We start from the raw sequence: 10,717 nt of genomic DNA on the forward strand, positions 1-10,717 counted from the left end.
CATCCGACAGATGAATAATATCCAGAATGTTCGAAGAACTGAAAGCAAATAAACAAGAAACAAACGACCCAATAAAAAGATGGGCTAAGATCCTGAACCAAAAGTTCTCAAAATAAGAAATAAAAATGGCTAAGAAACAGATTAAAAATGTTCAACATCTTTAGAAACTGGGAAAATGCAAATCAAACCCACTTTATGATTTCATGTTAACCCAGTCAGACTTGCAAAGATCAAGGATGTGGAGAAAGGTAAACGCGCTTTCAACTGCTGGTGGATTGCAAATTTGTGCAGCCGCTATAGAAAGCAGTGTGGAGAACTCTTAAAATGAATCTACCATAAGAACTGGTTATATTATTTTTTGGCATGTACTCAAAGGACTCATCCTACTGTAGAAATACTTGCACACCCATTTTTGTAGCTGTTCTTTTCACAATAGCTAAGAAATGTATACTTCCTAAATTTTCCTCAACTGACAAATGGATAATGAAAATGTGGTACATTCTACTCAGTGCTAAGGAAAGATAAAAATCAAGTAATTTGCAGGTAAAGTGATGGAACTAGCAACTGTTATTCTAAATGAAGTAACACAGACTCAGAAAAACAAGTGACGTACGTCCTCCCTTATTTGGGGCTCTTAGCAACAAATTCTTTCATGAGAGTACACATCCTGATGTAACCAAAGGGGCAGGAAGGAAAATGTAAAGTAACCACAGAGGTAAAAGGAAAGACAGAGCAAGAGAGAGCCATAGCAGGAAATAGATGTTGTAAAGGGGGAAATGAGGAAAATGAGGGTATTCAACTGGGAAGGGAGGGAGGATATACAAGGGACTCCAGTTCCAAGGGATCTGACAGTCTCTCCTGACATCCACAGGTGGTACACTTACAGACAGGCATTCAAAACCACTCATACATTAAAATAAAAATAAACTGAAAAACTTTAAATGTAAATGTGTAACTATTGAGGTTTTATCACAATTAATAAAAGGTTGAAGTGAATTTTCATTGGAACACTTTTTCTCAAAATTTATTTTATTTCACAAGAAAATTAAATCAATAACATGTGAATTAACACTCTATAGGAAGATAGAAATGAGTCAATACAGCCCAGGCATGGTCGTGCACAATTTTAATACCTGAACTTGGAACTTAGGATGTAGAAGCAGGCGGATCTATGAGAATTCAAAACAAGATTGGTCTTCATGGCAAGTTCATGAACAGCTAGGACTACATAGTGAAACCTATCTCAAAAAAGAATGTGACATGGATTTCATATTTGAAAAAACATAATTGGTTCAATACGAAGAAACTCTAATATAGTAGGTGAAGAAATAGTAGCCCGTGGAATAAAATCCTATGTTATATTCTGAAAAGTCACAGAATGGCTTGGGACATGTTTCATGTCTCACATTTAATATAAATACTCGTGAAAGAAGGTTATATTTTTAAAAATTTGTTTTTTAATTTTATGTGTATTCATGTATTGTCTGCATGTAGGTAAGTGCACCCATGTTGTGCAATGCCCGTGGAGGTCAGAAGAGGCTGTTGGATCCCCTGGGACTGGAGTTATGGACAGTTCTTAGCTACCATGTGGGTGCTGGGATTCGAACCTGGGTGTTCTGCAAGAACAACCAGTGTTCTTAACTGCTGAGCCATCACTCCAGGCCCCAGAGGCTATGTTTTGTTTGTTTGTTTGTTTGTTTGTTGTTTTTTTGTTTTGGGTCTTTTGAGACAGGGTCTCCCTGTAGCCCCAGCTGTCCTGTAGACCAAGCTGGCCTCGAACTCACAGAGATCCGCCTGCCTCTGCCTCCCAAGTGCTGGGATTAAAGGTGTGCGCCACCACACCCGTCAGAAGGCTATGTTTTTAAACTAAATATAAAGTTGGTTATTTTTCTAGAATGTGCTTTGTCCCTGATACAGTGAAGAGACTTCCTATCTGGCTTTAACAAAATAATGTATCACTTGGGGGTAAAGATGAAGCCTAGGATCCCTGCACTGGAAGCCAAGATAGACAGACTTCCATAGCCACCATGACCTTCCCCTTGGTGCTGTGGTAGACAGGGAGGAAGGTGATCCAGACACTGAAGAACGCCAGCATGCGGAATGCCAGGAACTTGGCTTCGTTGAATGTGTCAGGCAGATTCCTGGACATAAAAGCCAAAGCGTAGCTCCCAAGTGCCAAGGAGCAGAGGTATCCCAGAGCACAGTGGAAGGCAATAACTGAGCCCTTGTTACACAAGATGATGATATGGCCATGTTCAGCGTGAGCATCTTGGTCAATAAAGGGAGGATTTGTTCCCAGCCAGATTCCACAGACAACCATCTGGATGAGGGTGCAGATGGGAATGATGTAGTTAGGGGTCCTTGATATCATTAACCACATCATCATTCTCCCTGGAACAGTGACCTTGAAGGTAATAACAACAGTAATAGCTTTGGCCAACACAGTGGAGAGAGTCACAGTGAACACAACTCCAAATGTGGTCTGCTGCAGGATACAGGTGGCTGTACTTGGAGGGTCAATGAAGAGCAAAGAGCAGAGGAAACAGATACCAAGTGTTGTGAGCAGTGTGTAACTGAGAGCCCGATTATTGGCCTTGACAATGGGAGTGTCCTGATGTGTCAAAAAGACCCACAAAACAACGCTGTCAGTGCAAAGAAGCAAAGGGCTCTGCTGGTGAGTGTCATCCCCAGTGGATCTTCATAGGCCAGAAAACTAACAATGTTCTCATGGCACTGGTTCTTCCCTGTGTTTCCATAATGACTTTCTGGACACACCACACACTGATCAAAATCTGGTCAGAAATGAAGGTGATCATGAGTTGTGTTCAAGTGTTCCACTCTACTTACACTACTTGTAAGCACCAGCTAATTGGACTCTTATCTGACTGATCTTATTTTGTTTTTCCGATACCAGTAAATAATTATTTTGCAGTGTGTGCTACTAAACCCATACAATCCATTTTATTTATTAAGAAATTAATCAAACGAATCTAATTCTTTTCTCCTGTCCTTACTTACATGTGTTCCCTGTGTTCTGTGATATTATGCTATCTTTTCAAATTCATCAGATTAGTGACCTACAGTTCAGAAACCTAATTTGGTTGTAATATTATCTCCTTAAAGAAACACATCTCCACTTTGAATTGGACATCTTAATTCTATACAAAAGGGAGGATGGTCTTTGAAATTCATTTCTAATAGTGTTGTTCTCCAATATGGGTCTCAATTTCACCTATGTTTGTAAAATGCATCAGGTTTGTTAATTTTAGTCATTTTCCAAGGGAACTTGAATGAATGAGAATTACTACATTCCCGAAGTCTTAAAACCTTCACTATCAAAACTGATGTTTTATTATTTTGTGACAATCATGTACTTTATTCATACATATAAAACTTTTGAGTTATTTTGGGGTATTTGTGCAACCCTCTTTTAAAACTCTACTGTTCAAATTTGTGAACTTGGTCATAAAATAACTAGGTGAGCACATTGATTTATTAATGCTGTCTTTTAGGTAAGGTAAAATTTTTATGTCTGAAAAAAATGACTATCCACAGATTTTTCTTTACATTTTTTGTTGATAGATCCTATAACATATTATAAAGTTTATTTCCAAGAAGAATAAAATTTGTCTTTGTATATCTCACATTGTTTTATTAAACCAAACTGCCAGTTTACTCGTGTTCTCAATATATACTGCCAATCTAATTTCTCTCATGAAAGATATTCCCTCTTTTCTATTTTTGAAAGTGTTGATTTAGCTGTTTGCTTTGTACTTTATAATGAATGCTTATGTGTAGTAATCCAACTTTTAATAAATGTGCATGATACCTAAGTTTTATTAAGTGCTTCCTGTAGATTATGTGGTCTTAACAGTTATCATCAAAGTTGGGTTTTGATTTTTCCTGCAAGATTCAATCAGCAGTATTTTTAGCTTGACAGATGTTTGAGATGAATATGTCAGTCTGTTCTTGGTTTTACATGTTGACGTATAGTTATTAAGCAGTAACCATATAATATTTGGTGTTTGTGAGGGAAGGGCTTAACCTATGTTTGCATGGAGTGTATTCATTAACCTTCCATATACCTAAAGTGCATAAACACATACATCACAAGAGGGAGTCCAAATCTGGTCCTGGTAAGCCATCCAAAATCCATTGGCATGGGATGTTATAGGACACATGGAATACCAACTCTGTTGTTTGGTTAAATTGACATAGTGTAAAAGTGTCTTCCAAATGTTTGTGTTTATACCCATAGATGGTAAAAACTCTCCACCTTAATCAGACAAGCTGCTCTTCTCAGTGAACTACAATGAAGCCAGAGATGCATGGCAGCCTAAGGTGTTAAGTATAAGCAATGGTTGAGTGTCCATCTCTAAACAAGATGTTTCTATCATTTATTCAAGACTCAAGGAACCTTTTGAAAGAGATGAATTAAAAGACTATAAGATGTGGAAAATGGGGGGAAAGGTTTTAAAATATCTTCATAAGGCTATACAGAGTTTTTGCAATCAGGGACAATAAACAATTAAAAAATGAGTTCACTAACTTTGCACAAGTATGGGTACATCAACAGACAGGCAGTTATGGAGTGGGGGTGGGGGGCTCAAATCTTACCCCTAACTACTGAACTATTTCTTACAGATTTATTTGGGAACTGGGGAGTTGGTGATTCCAGTTGTTTGCACAGTGGTGACTATACTAGACTCCCAGGAACAGTAACAATCAGAGGGTGACAACGACATTGTTTATTAAACCAAATGGATCACACACCAAGACAAAAAGTCAGGAATTTGGCAAAGGAAGCCAGACCTCGTGGCACATGCCTTTGATTCCCAGCACCTGGGAGGCAGAGGAAGGTGGATCTCTGTAAGATGGAGGCAACCGTGGTCTACATAGTGAGTTCCAGGTCAGCTGGTGCTACAGGGAGACTATGTCTCAAAATAGACAAAAATGGAATTCAAAAAGGGGACGGGGAAATAGGAAGTTGATTGATAAAAAGAGAAGTCATATACAGGAGGATTGGAAAGAGACTAACCAGGACAGATCACAAATGTACAGGAATTTATAAAAAATTAACTTAAAAAAAAGAATAATAACATACTCAGATGAAGCTCCTGACCCAAGTTTGGGACTCAGTTACAGTCCAAGGAAGGTCCAGTGCACAGGAATTTCTAAATTTCCCACAAGCTCCAGGGGTAGCAGAGTTCACAGGGATCAGACCATATTTGAATCAAGCCTAATGGAGCTTGGGGAGTTCCACATCTTCAAACACTATTAGAGGAACCTGAAGATCTGGACTGGGGATCAGATTCCACTCAGAGTTAGTCCCACAGATAATCTGTAAGTTCCACATCTTCTAGCTGATTCAGAGGAAGCTGCAATAGTCCCACGGTCTGATTGAATTTAACTCCCAGTTAGGCCCACTTTCAAGAGTTCTGTAATTCACAGCAAGTGTGGCAAATATGGGCAGGAGGCCCTAGCAGACACGGGATAACAGCTGACCCTCAGAGGAAGATTGAGATAGAACTTCCTACCCTAATTAATGGTCACAATGAGTAAAAGCACATACTAGGATACATTCTTCCACCTAAAACTGCAAAATCCATCAGGGAAAGGAAAAAAGTGACTAGACTGTGAAAATAAAAAACAGAATAAAGGGGGCTGGAGAGATGGCTCAGCAGTTAAGAACACTGGTTGATCTTGCAGAACACCCGGGTTCGAATCCCAGCACCCACATGGCAGCTAACAACTGTCCATAACTCCAGTCCCAGGGGATCCAACAGCCTCTTCTGACCTCCACGGGCACTGCACAACATGGGTGCACTTACTTTCAGCTAGAAGATGTGGAACTTACAAATTATCTGTGGGACTAACTCTGAGTGGAATCTGATCCCCAGTCCATACACATAAAATAAATAAATAAAAATTTAAAAATAGAATAAAAATAGAAAATTGAATGAACATTGTAACTCCAGACGAGCAAATTCCAATCAGAAACAGAAATAACATGAAAGACCAATCAAACACATCTTCTCCACAAATCACTAATCCCATAATAATGGCATCTACTGAAAATGGTTTGGTAAACTATCAGAAAAAGAATTCAAATCATTGATTTTTAAGTATGTTCAAGGAATACACTCTGAAAAACAGAAACAAAGACATGAATGAAATGAGGAAGTTACTCTAAGATATGAAAATAGAACTGTAATTGCTATAGAAAATCTAAAATGATGCTGGAAATAAAAATATGATTTCATACAAATGACAGAATATGTGTGAAGTCAGGTGGGAGAGTTATAAGAGGCAGGTAGATATGGAAGAGGGCCTGAAAATAATAAAAATATATTGTATGAAATTCACATTCAATACGAAGAAGAGAAATATGCAAATACAAATATCACCAAACAAAAAAACAATCAGGAAATACTTAATATGTCAAATAAAACCTCCCAGAAAAGACTCACCAACAGAATGGATCATGTGAAAATAGAATCAGTGATGGAAGACAAGTCAGAAGAATTGGACCACTTAGTAATATCCAACATTAAATTTAATAAGAAATATGAAAAGAAAATATATGTAACAGAATGATGTGCTTATTTTTAAAATGTATCTTCAAGGTGATAATTATGCTTTACAAAATATACAATGAATAATCATACATTTTAACTCTACTCATAAATGTTAATGATGCTATACCCTTTTGTGTCTCTATTCAGCATGACATCTCAATATTCATTCTCTGATTCTCCAGTTTCAATGACATGGTACTTTTTATTAGTCCCTGAATTCCTCTGTGCAAAATATTTCTCTATTTTCCAGAGTGTGGCCTGAAATTAATGATGCTTCCACTTCCTTGTTTTGAGTGGTTTCACCACAGGTACATGCAACTATGTGTGCTTTATTCGCTCTACTGGCATTCCGTGAAGTAGTGACATGTCATGACTTCCATTTGAACTAGATGTCTGTCATATGTTAGTCCACAAATTATCTAGAATGTACTAGTCATTCTATTAATAATGTTTATAAGCTATAACATACTGGTCTTGATGAGTTAAAGACTATTGTCATATACTTCAAGTTTTGATAAGCTTAATTAAGCTTAGGATATCATAAATATTTTGGGCTTCCCTCTTCAAGACAGTAACTGCTGTGGCTCACACATGCTGGTGAGTTAGAACTCACATTTTCCACTGTCATGTTCCTTCCCTAGGATTAAAACCACTGTGCCCTGGTGGAACAGTTAGAACGCATCCACTCCTTTATACACTTCACACTCGCAGTTCCAGTTGTGATATCCCAGTGGGAATTTAGGACCAGACTGGAATCTCTCTGTCCCTCCAATGAATAAATGAAAAGTAGAAACCTGAAGTACAGACAATATCATCCCATATCTGATCAGAAATCAGGTTTGCTAAACTACAAAAACAATAGAAACAGAATCAAACTTCTATTCAACAAAGACAAGATAGAATTTCATATCAGTCACACCACTGAAAAGAAGCTCATATGTCTAGGTCACAATGAAAAACACAAATAATATGAAAAACCACCAAATCGCACTAGGCTTACAGAAGTGGCATACAAGAACTGCCAGAGGATCCCCAAGACACAGAACTGATAAACAATCACAAGCATGATGAAAGTATTTAAGGACTTTAAGGAACACACAAACTAAAAAGAACAAAATAGAAGACCCAAATATGAGTGTACACAATTACAGACACCTGATATTGCACAAAGATTGAAAGACCATACACCTGAGGAAAGAAACAATCTTCAACACATGGTGCTGGGAAAACTGAATCTCCACATGTGGAAGAATGAATTTAGAACCATATCTATCACCTTGTACAAATACGAGTTCCAAATGGATCAAAGACCTCAATGTGAAACATGGGATTCTCAAAAGGAAGAAAACATAGGCAGTACCTACAAGATAGAGGTGCAGGAAAGGACTTTCTAAATCAGACTTCGTTTGCTCAGATAGTAAGATCAACAATTGACAAATAGAACCTCATTAAACTAAAAATCTTCTGTACAATAAAGGAAGTGAGCAATTTAGTGAAGAGGAAACCCCCAGCATGAGAGTGAGACTGTGAACGCTAAAGATGTGATGGAGGACCAAGTCCCAGGATACACAAAGTACTCCAAACAATGAAGAATCAAGAAAACATGACTCAGTTTAAAAATGGGTTATATATGCTATTAGAGTTCTCAGAAGAAGAAAGAAAAATGTCTTAAGAACTACCTCTCAAAATAATATCTTTAAAAATTAAAGGAATGTAAGTCAAAACTCCTTTAAGATTTCATCTTACCCAAGTCAAATGGGGAGAGGTGGACTCTCATTCTCTGCTGGTGCCATTGCAAACAGGTGCAGCCACTGTGAAAATCTGTGGGCACTTTAAAAATGAAAACGACAACCACCACATGATCCAGATGTGTTACCTACTGGCATGCAGTCAGAAGGAAGTAATGTCCTACTGCAGAGATGCTTGCTGAGCCATGTTTGCTGTTTCTCATTTCTCAAAAACTAGAAAATGGCAGCAACTGAAATGCCCCTCAACAGATGAAAATGTGGGGTACATTTACACTATGAAGTTCTACTCAGTGGTAAAGAAAAAGGAAGAAAATGACATATTCAGGGAAACTGATGGAACTAGCAACTGCTATACTGAGTGAAGTAACCCTGAAGCAGAAAAACAAGCAACACGTGTTTTCTTACATTTCAGGATTCTAGCTCCAAATCTTTGAATGTGACTAGATAGCCAATATAACTGAAAGATACAGGAAAGTACAAAGAAACCATAGAGGAAAGATGGAGCTTGAGGGAGAGGGATACTAGGAAATATAATACATCAATATCAGAATGGGGAAAAGGCAAGGCACTTCAGTGGTGGAGGGAGAGGTACACAGGGTCAGAGAGAGAAATGATACCTAAAGAATGCTTAGCTGGAGTGAAAAACCAAAAGCATTTCAAAAGCCTACTGAAAAACACACGTGTATGTGAGTGCATGTGCAGCTGGAGTGAAAAACCAAAAGCATTTCAAAAGCCTACTGAAAAACACACATGTATGTGAGTGCATGTGCATAGCTATTGGTTATATGACAAAAATCACAGTGCCAGACACGGGAAACTTCCCTTTGAATTGTTGGACAGCCTGGTCCAAGACTTTTCAAAAATAATAAGACAAGTGTACCTCTCATTCCTCATTAGAGAAGCTTCATTTTTGCAAAAGGTGGAGATTATGACAATGTTTCACAACTGGTCAAATGTAGAGAACTAGTGACTGCGAGGTGCCCAACCACAGGTGACACAGCTACAATGCAAGCTCTTCACTCAAGACTCATGAAACTTTGTGGAAAAAGTGGGAAAAAAATGTAAGATCCAGAGAGCAAGATATATGCTGCTGGTCAATGTGCTCTAGTTAGGGCAGAGAAGTGTCACCAATGAAATCTTCACAGTAGGGTAGATTAACCAGACCTGCATAATGACAAAACCAGTTGACATGTCAAGGTGGATAGGCATAAGCCACAGGGTTCCACCCAAGGTGTGAGTCACAAATAAGATTGAAATATGGATTGAAAAACATACAGAATTGGAACTAAAATAAATTAGGTTGAATAACTAGGTGAAAGTAGACCTATTTTTCTGGGGTGTAGAAAGAGGTTGTCTTATGAAACAATATTTTAACAAATCAACAATATATATCAAGTATGATTTCAATGCCTGGAGTGTGCAATTTCAAGAAGAAATGTAGTAAACTATAATATTTACATTTCTAAACAAAAGACAGAAAATATTTGTCCCTGCAGGTCGCTTCCTGACTTGCTCTATTTCCTTAGATTTCTGAAACCACCCACCACTGCTTCTTCATCCTTTGCATCCAGACCAACTCAGTTCCTTCTTGGGTCCTAAGGGGCGCTCTGGGCCTGGCCCCGCCCTCAACTCCCTCTGCATCCCTGGGTCAACACGACCCACCAGCCTCTTTCCTGGACACCAGGCTGACCTTTTCCTCTTCCTGGTCCTTTGCATCCAGGCCAACCCAGCTCCTCAGTGCAGTCCCCAGGGGCACTTGGGGCTGCCTCTCACCCCCATCTTCCTTCGCATCTCTGGGTGGAACAGCCACCAGCTGCCCTAGGCCAGCATCTTTCCTGGGCCCTGCTCCCAGGCCAGTCCAACACCCAAATTGCTGAGGCTGAAATCTATCCTGGAGGGATCCAGACCTCAGGAAAAAGCCTGAGAGCATCTGATCCTCATCTGACTTGGGCCTCAGTGGGAATTCCTGAAGACAAAAGCAATCTGGCCACTCCAATATAAAATCAAAAGAGAGAACTGGAAGCTTAGAGGAACCAGCCTTTCATACCCAAAAAGTAAACTACAAAGACACATAAAGTTCACAAAAAGAAGCAGACCTAAACTTGAAGGCTTGAGTCTCACACAAGAATCAGAAACTACAAAAGAAATTCACATGTCAAAATCACAGAGAAAAAATAATAACATGAAAAACCAAAATAACATATCCCCACCAAATACCAATAGTCCACTAGAGTACAATGAGAACCCCATAGAGATAATGCAGGATATGCAACTCAAAATAACAATTATAAACATGATAAAAGAATTCAGTGAATTTAAAGAACACACAAAGAAATCAAAGAACTGAAGGAAGATAGGGATAAACTTCTGAATGAATTCAGAAAAGACCTA

General features: G+C 38.6%; 1 pseudogene; it reads right to left on the minus strand.

The window, feature by feature from the left end:
- Positions 1-1,853: 1,853 nt before the first annotated feature.
- Positions 1,854-10,717, minus strand: part of LOC103743339 — a 40,621-nt pseudogene continuing 31,757 nt past the window's right edge.

The sequence above is a fragment of the Nannospalax galili genome, unplaced genomic scaffold (assembly GCF_000622305.1).
Source record: "Nannospalax galili isolate Female #2095 unplaced genomic scaffold, S.galili_v1.0 scaffold262, whole genome shotgun sequence".
In the NCBI taxonomy this organism is placed as follows: Eukaryota; Metazoa; Chordata; class Mammalia; order Rodentia; family Spalacidae; genus Nannospalax; species Nannospalax galili.